We start from the raw sequence: 14898 nt of genomic DNA on the forward strand, positions 1-14898 counted from the left end.
AGCTACTTCTCCTAGTACCTCATCATCTAGCGTGAACTCCTCTTCTCCTAGAAATTGAGCCAACAGGTCTACTATGGCCTAGCTTTTCACTACCTTGGGTGTTCCCGCCTTCAAGTCATACTATGATAGCTGTAATAGTCATTGAGATATTCTGCCGAATAGAATAGGTTGTTGAAGAAGAGCTTTGATCGCATGGAATTTCATCATCAAATGTACCTCATAAGCCAAGAAGTAATGGCATAGTCTTTGCTATGCATAGACGATTGCTAAGCATAACCTTTCCGCCCTGGGATAGTGGGTCTCAACATCCCTCAAGGCACGGCTTATGTAGTAGATCGGTTGCTCAATGCCACTTTCATCTTCTTAGGCTATCAAAGCCCCGATGGCAGACGAGCTGGAGGCTAGGTAAAGTAGCGACGATTTCTTGCAAACTAGGGCTTGCACTGTGGGGAGGTTCAACATAATCTGTTGTAGCTTTTGAAAAGCTATCTGCTATGTTTCCCCCCACTCAAAGTCTTGTCCTTTCTTTAATAACTTCGTAAAAGCCGAAGTGATTGATGCTAAACTTGGGAAAAACCTTCTAATGTAGGAGACTTTGCCTAGGAAACTTTTCAACCCCTTGACTATGGCTGGTGGCTCATGATTGATATTGCCATTGCTTGGCTAGATCCACGTTTATCCCTTTGTTGTGGACCAGAAATCCCAGAAATTCCCAGCAAACACTCCAAAGGCACACTTTAGTGGGTTCATTCTTAGCTTGAAAATTCAACATCTTTCGAATACCTTTCTTAACACCTTCACATGATCTTCTCACCTTCTCGATTTCACCACTATGTCGTCCACATAGTCCTCCAGTTCTCGATGCATCATGTCATGAAATATGGTAGTCATTGTGCACTAATAGGTTGCATCTGCATTTTTTTAGCTTGAAGGCATCATTGTGTATTAAAAATTCCCGATAGGCGTTCTAAAAGCAGTCTTTTCCACATCCTTCAGTGCCATTCAAATCTGTTTGTACCCGCTGAATCTGTTCATAAAAGAAAACATGGCATTTCCCGCAGCAGAATTTATTAGCAGGTCCATGTTGGGCAATGGGAACTCGTCTTTGGGGCAGACTCGATTAATATTTCTGAAATCAACACAACATTGTGTCTACCCGTTTTTCTTTTTCACAGGTACAATGTTGGACAACCACTATGGGTGTTGAATTGGTTTAATGAACTTGGCCGCTAATAATTTTTGCACCTCCTTCACTATCTGCTTCTCTATTTTGGTGTGGAACACCCTAGCAAGTTGACCACCTGGCTTGGCCTCAAGATCCACATTGAGTGTGTGTACCACTAACCCTGGGTCTAGTCGAGGCATCTAGCTATAATCCCAAGCAAAAAGTCTCTAAACTCCTTTAGTAGTAGGATCAATTCTGCCTTTTATTCTTCCAACAACTTTAAGCTTATTGAAATTGGTCTCGGCTTTTTTGGGCCTGTGCCTAGTTCAATCTCTTCTAGCTTTTCTTCTGCCATTACTTACATGTCTTTTTCTACCGCAATCTCCTTTTCACTTTTCGTGTCACTTTCTTCCCCCAAACCATCTTGAGCCACACAGCATACTAGGGTCTTATGTTGTGGCTTTCCTCTGGGACCCCTTTACATACTACAGGTGGGCCCCACACACCTTTATAATTTATATGCTATCCTGCTATTAGGTGTTCGAATCTTGACACATCATGGCATACTACCTAGCTCCAAAGTTGTCTCTTTTTTCCTTTTCCTCTTTCACATCAACAACTCTCTTAAGTTAGGCTCTAGGTCGTCCTAGATGTCCTCCCACCTAGGGACGTAGGTGCCTTACAGCTTAGATACTAAACTCTCTCTGGATGGCACTCATTTGTCGTAGAACATGATCTCAACCAAATGTGCCTCTACCTGCTCGAATGGGGATAGGTTTGCTGCTATTCATATCATCTTACCACTCAATCTCCCTTTCACACACTAGTGATAAGTGGATGGAATTAGGTAATGTTTGTGCAGCCATGGCCTTCCCAACAGTATATGATAGGAAACTTTTGTCTTTACCACATGAAAACAGGCCAAGGAGGCTATCAGGCCCACCTTTAGCCATAGTTGTATTTGACTTGCGGTATACTCATCTCTTCCTTCGAACCCAATCACTTCCATTGGACATCCTTCAATCTTGCTTTCCGGTATTCCTGCTGCTTGCAACATGTTGAGTGGGATGAGATTTACTGAAGCGCCCATGTCAACCAGAGCTCTCTTAATGACAATTTGGTTTATGGAAGTTGCTAGGTAAAGGGGCCTTCTGTGGTTTAAGTACCCCACCACCATGTTTTTATTGCTGAAAGTAATCTCATTAGTGTCTTACAGGAAAGCTTTGTCAGCCTTGGCTTCCACAGCAAGACATTCTACTCCCGCTCCTGAGGCAATTCTTACCAAAGCCTCTGTGGCCATCCTTTGTTCATTTGCTATGAGCTCCAGTTGGTTAAACAAGTTCTTCAACCGGGAGTTCTTGCGTAAGGTAGTAATGGTTGCAGCAAATGACGACTGCTGCTACCCCCTTTCCTTTATGATTGGGGAATGGGTTTCTTTGCACCTCTGGTTGGGAAAACTCAAGGGTTCCTTCTCTGATTCTACGATGCACTAGTCTGTGAAGTGTCCAACATTTTGCGGCGGCACTACACATAGTTATGCAGAAGGCAGAAATGTGGGTCCCTCCATTCTTCTTCAGTGGGCTCTCTGGAGACTTGATTGGGTTTAAAACTCCATTTGTAATCCATTTGTTTAGGAGCACATCTAACTCCTTTGGTGTGCATGCTATTGGCCAAGGGCTCTCGTACTCCCTTCCTTCTGACTTCCATTTCTTCTTGTTGGTGGACACTATCATGGCCTGCAGTGTGGATTTCCTCTCCTTGGGCTTGTCAGAGCTAGGCCTGACTGATTGGGCGATCTTCCTAGCCTTTTGCAATAGCTACGCAAACTGTGAAATTTCCAAGTTTTCCAGAACGGCTCTAAACTCCATGATCATATTTCCCATGCACATTTTCACTAGCGTCTTCTCTTCACAGTGGTCATAGCAATTGAGGGCTATGTCCCTAAACCTTTTAATGTACTCCATCAGGTCTTCACCATTTTTCTGCTTAGTACCTTACAAAGTTACGAGCGTTACCGTTTCTTCTCCATGGAAATACTTGGTGCAAAACACATCTACCATATCATCTCACGTTGGGATTGATCTTGGCTTCAAGCCAGTGTACCAGGTATATACCTGGTCATATAATGACTTTGAAAACTCTCAGAGGCAAAGGTCCTCATTTGCTGCGTAAGGACCAAGGATGTCAATAAACTTACTTACATGCTCAACAGTTCTTCCCCTTCTTCCATCATATTGTGCAAAGGTTCGCGGCTCATATCTCTCGGGATACGACTTGCTGATCATCCTCAATGGATAGGGAGGTCTCCATGCATAGAATCTTTCATTGGGCGCATTGGCCCTTTCTTGCTCTAACAGTGCTGCAACGTTAGCCTTCATGACAAAACACTGCTCTGTGTTCTACGGGCCACCACACACAAGGGTTTCTTCCTTGTCTATTATGTGCTCGAGGTCATGTTGGCTCCCCTTTTTCTTAGTCTTGTCTGCCTTCAGCTGGTGCATTTCTTCCATCAGTTACTGTTGGGAATGCTGTACAGATTGCAACACTTCAATGAAGAAGTTAGTATTGTCAGCGGGGTTCCTTTGTTGCTACTGTGGCCCAGCCCCCACTCCATTAGCACCCTCTGCTTGATTAGGTCAGTGCGGCGTGGCTGGCCTTGACTCTACCTACGATAGCACGACACTCATATTTTTTGTCGTCTTTGATCCTGGGGGCATAATTTGCAAGGGATCTATTTTCTTTCCCTGTCTTTTTCCTAACTCCCTAGTGGAGTTGCTAATTTAAATGAGGTGGGCCTTTTGTGTTGGGCTTTGATTTCTCCTGCTGTACTGCGGCCCATGGGTCTGAGGTAAAAGAATTGGGGTTGGCCTAAATGAAATACACTTTAGGCCAGTTTGTGCACAAGTCGAGCCGTCCCAATATAGACGCGTTCTAGCAGAGGCATTAAGTGTACAATGTGCCCACAACAAGAACAATTGTTACAGATGTTATAGCAAGAATACAGTATGGCAGAATAACTATAATACTAATAGATGAAACTAACACCAAAATAAAGGGAAGTAGCTCAATAAGGTTATGGCAAAATAATAAAACAAATAGCTGTGCATGTAAGTCTAAAAGTGGCTATATGTGAGTGTGCACTGCATAATTGATGGTAGTTAGTTAGTTACTGTTAGTTGGATAGAGTTGGTTAGTTAGTTAGAGACTTTGATGTATAAGATAAGTGTGGATGGTTACAGATTCATTCATTGAGTAATAACACCAGATTGAATATCTCTCTCTCTCTCTCTCTCTCTCTCTCTCTCTCTCTCTCTCTCTCTCTCTCTCTCTCTCTCTCTCTCTTAATTCTTTACATTTCTTCTTATACTCTGTCAATGGAAGCCTAGATCCCCTCGAAGTGATCTACCACTAAATTCCCTTTACTTCCTAAATCCTAACATTGGTATCAGAGCTTTGTTGATCCCAATTCACCACCATGACTGAATCACGATCCAATTCCCAGAATACTGAGAAAATTACAATGATGTCTAAGGTCCTTGATTGCCATGAACAGGCATTAAAAGAAATTCAAAAACAATTGCAACCCCTCAACTCGTTTATGCAAAGAATAGTTAAAAATGAAGAGAAGTGTCTTCATTCTCCCATTAATGGGTCACGAGCTTTTCAAATTGGGAATGCCAACAATTTAGAGTCTTTTTTAGTGTGTCCCATCAAGAACTTGAAATTGGAATTCCCTCGGTTCCAAGGTGAAGATCCAACTTACTAGATCTATAAGACCAACCAGTTCTTTTCATACCATAGTACACCTGAACATCGAAAGATAATCATGGCTTCATATCACCTTGATGGGGAAGCTTTGATTTGGTTTCAAGATGCTGAACAAGTAGGTGGCTTTGCTAGCTGGGAGGTCTTTATCAAAGCTTTGCAAACTCATTTTGGTACCTCAGCCTATGATGATCCAATGGAAGCACTCACTAGGCTAAAGCAGACTACCATTGCGGTATCCTATAAAAGTAACTTTGAAATTCTTTCTAACAAAATCAAGGGGTTGTCTGAATCTCACAAACTGAGTTGCTTTTTGAGTGGTCTAAAAGATGAAATTAGATTACCAGTAAAGATGTTAGTTCCTAAGTCCCTTAATGATGCCTTTGGGTTAGCTAAGATTCAAGAAGAGTACTTAATAAGTAATAGGAAGACTTTCAAACCAATATCAGATATTAGTAAACCTTCTATCTTAGGATTACCTAAGTTGGAGGGCGGAAATGATTCAAAGGTTAAGCTTCCATTGCAAAAGCAAACTAATGCTCAAATGGAGGAGAGAAGAAAACAAGGCTTGTGTTATAACTGTGATGAGAAATGGCATTTAGGACATAAGTGTAAAGGGGCAAAGTTGTTTTTACTGAAGAGTTGGGATGTGGAAGTTGGGCCTAATTTTGGTGCTCAATTAGTAGAGTTGGAGGAGGATGGGGTGGTGTTGGGACCTCAAGAGAATGTGCATTTAGCTAACAGTGTAGGTGCACCTGCTGAAATCACTTTGTATGCTTTGGTGGGAAATCCATCTGCTCAGACTATGAGGGTGAAAGGTAGGATCAAGAATCATGAAATGGTGTCTCTCATTGATTCTGGGAGCACACACAATTTCTTGGATGCTGCTAAGCTGCATACTCTAAACTTACCATTGGATACTTCTCAAATTTTAGAAGTTAAAGTGGTTGATGGCAACATTATCAAGACTTTGGGGTTTTGTCATGGAGTGCTAGTCATAATCCAAGGGTATAAATTTGTAGTGGATTTTAATGTGTTGCATTTGGGGGGGGGGGGGGGGGGGGGGGGCAGTGGTCCTTGGCACTCAGTGGCTGTGTACATTAGGTGAAATTGTATGGGATTTCAAACTTTTGACCATGAGATTTTGTTATATGGGTAAAGAAGTGTTCTTGCAGGGCTTGCATATGTCACCTTAACCTTTTCAAAGGTAGATAAATTGTTTTCTAGTACTGAAAAGAAAGGCTTGGTCCTCTATATTTCAGCTGTCAAAAATGCTGGTTTTGATGTTCAGCCCTTGTTACCTGCTGCCCTGTCAAACTTGCTAGCTTAGCTCTCGAAGGTGTTTAAAGTTCCTATAGGATTACCTCCAATCCAAGGGCATGAACATTAGATTGTTCTCAAAGATGGCACACCACCAGTCTATGAAAGACCCTACAGGTACCCCTATTTCCAAAAGTCAAAAATTGTAAATGAATTACTAGAACTTAGTTCAATACAGCCTAGCCAAAGTCCTTTTTCCTCACTTGTTTTACTTGTTAGAAAGGCTGATGGAAGTTGGAGGATGTGCATTGATTATAGAGCACTCAACAAGGCCACCATTAAGGATAAATTTCCAATTCTTGTGGTGGATGAATTGCTAGATGAACTTGCAGGTTCCACCATCTTTTCTAAGTTGGATTTGAGGTCAGGGTGTCATGAAATTCGTATGAAACCTGAGGATGTTCCTAAAATGGCCTTTAGGACTCATGGGGGTCACTATGAGTTCCTTGTGATGCCATTTGGCTTGACAAATGCTCCTTCAACATTTCAAGCTCTCATGAATGCTATTTTTAGGCCTTATTTGAGGAAATTTGTGATGGTCTTATTTGATGATATTTTGGTCTTCGGTTCAAATTTGTATGATCACTTTTCTCACTTGAAAATTGTGTTAGGGATTCTCTAGTCTCATCAATTGTATGCTAAGCAATCTAAATGTGTGTTTGGTTATGCTGAGGTTGAATATTTGGGCCATATCATATCTGGGGAAGGGGTGAAAGCTAATCCTAAGAAGACTTTGGTTATGCAACAATGGCCAATTCCCTAAAATGCTAAGACTTTGAGAGGGTTTTTCGGTCTTACAGGATGCTATAGGAAATTTATTCAAGGTTATGGGGCTATTGCTCAACCTTTGACTAACCTCCTCAAGAAAGATAGGTTCCATTGGTTAGACAAAGCTCTTATTTCTTTTAATGAGCTCAAGGCTGCAGTAGCTCAACCTCCAATTTTGGCTCTTCTTGATTTTACAAAGCCTTTCATCATTGACTGTGATGCTTCAGGATATGGGTTAGGGGATGTTCTAATGCAAGAGCATAGGCCCATTGCTTATCATAGTCAGGCCTTGAAGGGGAAACATCTCCATTTGTCTGCTTATAAGACTAAGTTGCTTTCTTTGGCCACTGCAGTCAAGAAATGGAGGCCTTATTTGTTGGGCAGACCCTTCATTGTGAGGACAAACCATCAAAGTTTGAAGTTCTTGTTGGAGCAAAGAATTGCCACCCCAGCTCAGCAAAAGTGGTTGGCTAAGTTACTGAGGTATGCCTTTGTAGTTGAATACAAGAAAGGTGTTGAAAACAAAGTGGCAAATGCACTTTCAAGGAGGTCTGATTACATTCCTATGTCATGTCAGCAAGATGAGTCTTCTAAGGCTAGTTGTCTGCTGCTTCTTTCAATTCCTGATCCTACCTGGTTGCATATCCTCAGAGATAGCTACTCTCAAGACCAATATATGCAGTAACTTATTTAATCCATTCAAGTTGGTATTGCTCCTATTGGGTTCACTTGGAAAAATAATCTAGTTTTCTACAAGGGCAGATTCTTCCTGGGTCCTCAATGCCCTTTGAAGTCTCAAGTTTTGCAGTTGCTTCATAGCAACCCTATGGCTAGTCACTCAAGTTTTCTCAAGTCCTATCAGAGGGCTAAGAGAGAATTCTTTTGGCAAGGGATGAAGGCAAATATTAAAGCTTTTGTGAGGGAGTGTGATGTGTGCCAAAGAATTGAGTCTAAGACTTCTACTCCAGCTGCTTTGCTTCAACCTTTGGAAATTCCTACCACTCCTTGGACAGATGTAAGCTTGGATTTTGTTGAAGGTCTACCTAAGTCCCAAGGGTATGAGGTAATTCTGGTCGTGGTAGATAGGTTGACAAAATATTCCCATTTTGTGCCTATCTCTCATCCTTACTCTGCAGCTAAGGTTGCCTTCTTGTATATGCACTATATTTTCAAATTGCATGGCATGCCAGCATCTATTGTGAGTGAGAGGGATGCCACATTCACTTTACTGTTTTGGTCTGAAATATTTAGGCTGTAGGGTACTAATTTGGCCATGTCAACTGCTTACCATCCTCAAACTGATGGTCAAACAAAAAATTGTTAATAAAATCTTAGAGTAATACCTAAGGGCCTTCATTAGTGACAGTCCTCACAGATGGGCTAAATGGTTGCCTTTAGGAGAGTTTTGGTTTAACTCCAATTTCCATACCAGCTTGAAGTTAACCCCCTTTGAAGCTTTGTATGGTTTCCTGCCTCCTACATTGCAATCCTATGTGCCAAGTACTACTAGGGTGGTTGCTTTGGATGCTTTATTGTGTCAAAGGGAAGCTATCCTAGCTATTCTTAGGAGGGAGTAATGTTAGACATCTACTGTGTAAGTGTATCTAGGGTACAAGTGTGTGTGTGTGTGTGTGTGTGTGTGTGTTGGTGCAGGGGTATGCATGTACTGATGCAAGGGTGCGCGTGTACTGATGCAGGGGTGTGTGTGTATTGTTGCAAGGCTGTGCATGTAAGTGTGCAAGTGGCCACGTGTGAGTGTGCACTGCATAACTGAAGGTAGTTAGTTAGATACTGTTAGTTGGATAGAGTTGGTTAGTTAGTTAGAGACTTTGATGTATAAGATGAGTGTGGGTGGTTAGGGATTCATTCATGAAAGTTCAAAAACGTGTACCAATACACTTTTGAACGTTTAGACCCCCAAAAATTAACTTAACCAACACAAGTAATATGTCAAACAACAAGTGTGCGGAAACTTAACATATGCTATAATGTGAAATATGGTTAAATACTATCTAAGCCATAACAGAATAAAATCCACAGCAGATAATGTAAAGGCAAAGATAGAGAGGAAGGAAGATGCAAACACAAAGACAACACGCGATGTGTTATCGAAGAGGAAACCGAAGACCTCGGCGAAAAACCTCTCCGCCGCCCTCCAAGCGGTAATCAATCCACTAGAAAATACAGTTGGGATACAAGGACAGCAATAGACCCTCCAAGCCTAATCTACCCAGTGCACCTAAGCCCTCCAAGCTTCTTGCTCCAACGAGGTTGCGCCGAACCTTTTTCTTTTCTAGCTTCCCGGATTCCGCTACTACACCGTAGCATCAACCAATGAAGATTGGCTCCTTCCTAACTGCTTCCCAGAACTCCAAACGACTACCTCACAGAGATGATAATGGTGAGAACTAGGTTTGGTATAATGCCTCTCAAGGATTTGACAATGGAGAGGAAGAGAGTGAGGGAATTTGATAAGACTCTAAGGTATAGATTGTGGGTGAAACAATCTAGTTTTTCTTTAGGGTTTCTCTCTCAAAATTCTCTCTGGAAGCTCTCTTTCAATCGTGGGTTAAAAGGGTATTTATACTAAAGAAGAGTGGAATGCGAAACGTCAGGTTTTTCCAAAACAGGGGTGGCTCGCGGCTTGACCTCGCGGCTTGACTAAGTCGCGAGTTCCAGTCGCGAGTTAACCGTATGGCCAGTTGTCCTGTTTTGTCCTGTAGTGCTCCAGCTAGCATGACTGTTCATCTTCCAGCATGCTTGGCACGTGTGCATCTTCTGGCGGGTTGAAGCCGCGAGTCCAGTCGCGAGTCCCAGCCGCGACACTCTGTTTTCTTGCACACTCTTGAGCAATCTTCACACTATCTCACTCACTACCCTTACAACAGTCCCACCTAAATACAGGGTTACTAAATGCTGAATTACAAGCAAATTTGGCACGGAATAAAGCCAATTAGATGGTTGAATAAATTCAACCTTACAATCTCCCCCTTTGGCTATTCCGTGACAAAACCCTAAAACAGACTCTAGACTTAACATGTGAGTTGGGAACAGTTGATCAAAACTCACTCACACCTAATTCTAGAAGCTGTGAAGCACTTGAATCATATGAACATAAACTCCTGAAACACAACAATACACCATGATCATTGTAAGCAGAAAATTATAAATGTATATGAAACAGGCAATATAAGATCAAGCATAAGATGGAGTTAATGAACAAACCATGGCTTGATCAACCAAGTGAACACCACAAGGTAGTGATCACAGTGTTCATTCACACTTGGAATGAACACAAGGACATACAAGTTAACAAGCACAAGGCAAGACACTTGTATGTACAACACTCAACCAATGCATAGCACACAAGGCATATGCATCTAGGAACAATCCTACAAGGGCACAAGAGTGACAGTACAACAATCACAATGCAGAACATTTAGATTAAAGTACTGATTTCAACATAGCATAAAGGCTGCACTTAAGCATGGTACATACCACAAGGCCTACAAACTATGCATAAAACATAAACCCTCAAAGCTTACAAAAGCATATGGGTACAAACCACATTATATTGAATAAAAACTTAAACAATATAAACTAAAAGTGCTTAAAGTTTCTCCCCTTCAAAATGATGAGAAGTTGTGATGCACTAGGAACATATATACTTGTAACCTGAAACACTTGCACAAAACACATTAAACCCTCAAGGTAAAGCAAGTAATAAAAGGACAAGTATAATGTAACAAGTAAATTGCGATCAAGTAAACATGATGTGAAACATGTGATGCAATGAGAACAATAAAGCATAACTCAAAGCACCATACAGCCAACAAGAAAACACACAGAACAAAGTTTTCTAGTTAACACAATGTCTTCTCCCCCTTGGTATATGCATCTCCCCTATGGAATATCTCTCCCCCTACAAATGTGCACGAGAAGTAGAATTTCTCCCCCTAAGGATGTGCACAAGAGTCATAACAAGAGTCATATAGAAATGACAAAATACTCCGGAATACTCTCTAGAGTATACTCTCCCCCTTTTTGTCAGGAATAGACAAAGGGTCAAGGAGAAAAGAGGGCAAGAGATGAAGGTACGAACAATGCTAATGATGCATGAGGGGTGCAAGATGAATGAGAAAATGAAGCTCAAACCCATGACAAAGTAAAATGCTACAAAGCATAAGACAGACATGACATACTAGGATGAAGAAGCAAGGTCTATACCAATGCATGACAAGGGTAGCAAAGGTGTGTGCAAGAGGTGGCTAAGTGCAATGCATGATCAATGCATGAAAAATGCACATGTGGGGCAAAGTGTGTTAAAATACACAACCAATGAACCAAACATGTTCCTAATGAGGAAACATGAGAAACCCCAAATTTTGGTACTCATCGGAGTCCAAACAAGCGAGAAAATGTCGAAGAGGCATTTTATCAAACACCTAGCATGCACACTATAAACAAAAATGTGAAACAATGCATGAACATCATGAAAACCACCCTTAATACATGTTCTTACTGCCACAAGGGGCCAACATCCAATGCATATCTTTAGGGTTTCTCTCTCAAAATTCTCTCTGGAAGCTCTCTTTCAATCGTGGGTTAAAAGGGTATTTATACTAAAGAAGAGTGGAATGCGAAACGTCAGGTTTTTCCAAAACAGGGGTGGCTCGCGGCTTGACCTCGCGGCTTGACTAAGTCGCGAGTTCCAGTCGCGAGTTAACCGTATGGCCAATTGTCCTGTTTTGTCCTGTAGTGCTCCAGCTAGCATGACTGTTCATCTTCCAGCATGCTTGGCACGTGTGCATCTTCTGGCGGGTTGAAGCCGCGAGTCCAGTCGCGAGTCCCAGCCGCGACACTCTGTTTTCTTGCACACTCTTGAGCAATCTTCACACTATCTCACTCACTACCCTTACAACAATCCCACCTAAATACAGGGTTACTAAATGCTGAATTACAAGCAAATTTGGCACGGAATAAAGCCAATTAGATGGTTGAATAAATTCAACCTTACAATTCATTTAGTAATAACACCGGATTGAATATATATATATATATATATATCTCTCTCTCTCTCTCTCCCTCTCTCTCTCTCATTCTTTACATTTCTTCTTATACTCTGTCAATGGAGGCCTAGATCCCCTCAAAGTGATCTACCACTAAATTCCCTTTACTTCCTAAATCCTAACACTCAATCTCTCAAAGAGTGGGTCTGTCGAAAGGGAGAGAAAAATGTAGTCTATTAATGTATGCATCTATTCCTACCACTTATGTCTCTCTAATTTTTGCATATTCTTTTCTTTTCTCTCTTTTCTTTCTTGTTCTACCTCTTCTTCTTTCATTCCTTCCTGTCCCCGTCCCCCCGATACTGTTCACAGCTACCACTTTTTATACTATCTGCCATGGTGGGATTTACCATTTTTACCCCCTCAACTGCTTTTGGCTCGTTATGGGTGTCCTTCCGAGATTGCGCACTGGCCTGCTGGCTGCTCAGCCACTACCATTGCTCTGAATGTGTTGGTTACACCACTCCCCATTCCCAAACAAAATCGCTTGTCTTGTTTCTTATGTCTCTTTGTTTTTCACTACCTTCATCTGGAAAAGGAACAAGCCTCTCCATTACCTACCTCAATGGCATGCATCAAGTGATTCCAGCCCACACTTACCTCTTTTGGGTGAGATGCCATCCCAGCAGGACATCTCTACCCAAAGAAGTTTGAGTGGGAACCCCAAAATAGACTCCTTTTTTCTCCCCACTACCAGACCACACCCTCTGAATACCTTGACCCATGGCCCATCTCCCATGTATTGGCTAGGTACAAGTAGGTGGTGCGCTGGCCCTTTGTGCATGCTTCACTTCATCTAAATTTATTTCTTTTTTGCCTTCACACCATTTCTGCTACCTCCGTGTTTGTTTCATTTTGTTGTACGCTCTAGTTGGTGTTTATCTTTTGTGGCGTGAAGGATGTGTGGGCTTTTGGGCTCATGTTCCCCACCTTTTATCCCTTCTTGGACTGGGCGTTGCTTGGGCAAAGGCCCTCATCTTCCTACCGAGCCCATGTTTTTCTTTCTTGCATCCGTGGGCCTCTTGGCTATTGATTCTACCATATTGCTTCATCATGACTGCTATAGTTTTACCTTCTTCTTTTACTTTGTGTTACCCTGTTGAATTTATGGGCTGGTGTTCTTGCCGTGCTAGCCTACCTCTTCACCAGTCTTTTGCTCAGGGCTACCTATGCCCACTTTTCACATATTTACCTCTTCTGTGCTTTGTTGGCTAACATTCCTACTATGCCAGCCCATTTCATTCCTTGGGCTTCCTCGGCCTATTTACTTTCTCTTTACCTCTTTTACTCCCATGGGCTTTTTGCTAGATCCTTTTGGCTTTCTCGACCCAATTACCACGTTTTTACCTTTAGGGCTTATTGGCCTTTAGGCTGACCCATTGAGTTTACTAATTCATTTCCCAAACTTCCCTAACTCATTTACCTCTTCTTTACCTCTTTTTATTCCCATGGGCTTACTACTTCATTCTTTGGGCTTCCTTGGGCCATTTACTTCTTCTTTACCTCTTTTTTATTCTTGTGGGCTTGTCAGCCATCAATCCTGCCAATTTGGCTTGCTGGGCTTGTTTCCTCATTTCTTTATCGTTTTTCACTTCCCACATTCTCTATATTGTTGGGCTTCTTCTGTTGTTAGGCCCTTTGTCAAAAATGGGATCAACAAGTAACTACAGGCTAGTAGAAATTAAGAATACAAGATAGACAAAAAGACAAAATATGGGGGTGGTTGACAACTAAGTGGAAGGTAGGGTTGTCCAACCCACCCATGGAACTGACCCACTCACTCAAACCAATCGGACTGATTCAAAAACTGGCCTATCTGACACCCGTGATGATCGGCAGAGGTTTCCACACTTTAGAAACTAATTCTGGCAGGTCAATTGGAGGTTCATTACATCAAAACCCGAATTCCAACAGGTCGATTGGTGGTTCATTACATCAAAACCTTATTCCAACCCACTTGACTGATCTCCACCCACTAAAATTCGTTATTTTCTGACGTATGAGGCACTCTTCAATCAGATCTCACTAGATTCAACGATATCTCGTTGAGATCTTGACAGATTTGGCTAGATCTCATCGATATCTCGCTAGATTTGGCCAGATCTAATGAGTTTTGGCCAAATCTTCTCATCCCTGACTCTGACCACAAGACCAACTACAACCCGAAGAAACCCAACTCACCCCAACCAAATCTTCTTAACTGCCAATCTGGCCAAATCTTCTCATCCCTGACTCTGACCACAAGACCAACTACAACCCGAAGAAACCCAACTCACCCCAACCAAATCTTCTTAACGGTTGGCAGCAAGTGCAATTCCTAGGGATCTGAAGTGATCAAATCAACTTTGGGTTGGGCACAAACCAAACTTGACCCAACTCATGGACAACCATATTAGAATGGCTTTTGATTCATTTTACTTAAATGCTCTGTTTTGTCCCCAAATTGAGTATATGAGTTTATGGTAGGCACACCTAGACCCATTTTCTCCTATCTTTAACCCTTATGAACCAAACAATGAAAAACCCACCTTCTCTCTCTACTTTTCCTTTTTGTGTTTTTCATCCACCCACTTTTCATCTCAACCAAACCAAACAGAGTGTAAGACTCTAAAGTTTGAGTTATTAGCTCCTGCGCTTCTTTGGTGGATCTTGTATCTTTAGCATATGATTCATTGGCTCTTACATCGAATCCTATCTTTTTATTGAAATAAATAAAAGTTGTAAGATTAAAATGCAAAATTCACCATAATTTATTTTAGTCCTCTAACTTTGCTTTTGTTCATTTTAGTTTAAGTTTCAAATTTATTCCAT

Source organism: Quercus robur, chromosome 6, assembly GCF_932294415.1.
Source record: "Quercus robur chromosome 6, dhQueRobu3.1, whole genome shotgun sequence".
Taxonomy (NCBI): Eukaryota; Viridiplantae; Streptophyta; class Magnoliopsida; order Fagales; family Fagaceae; genus Quercus; species Quercus robur.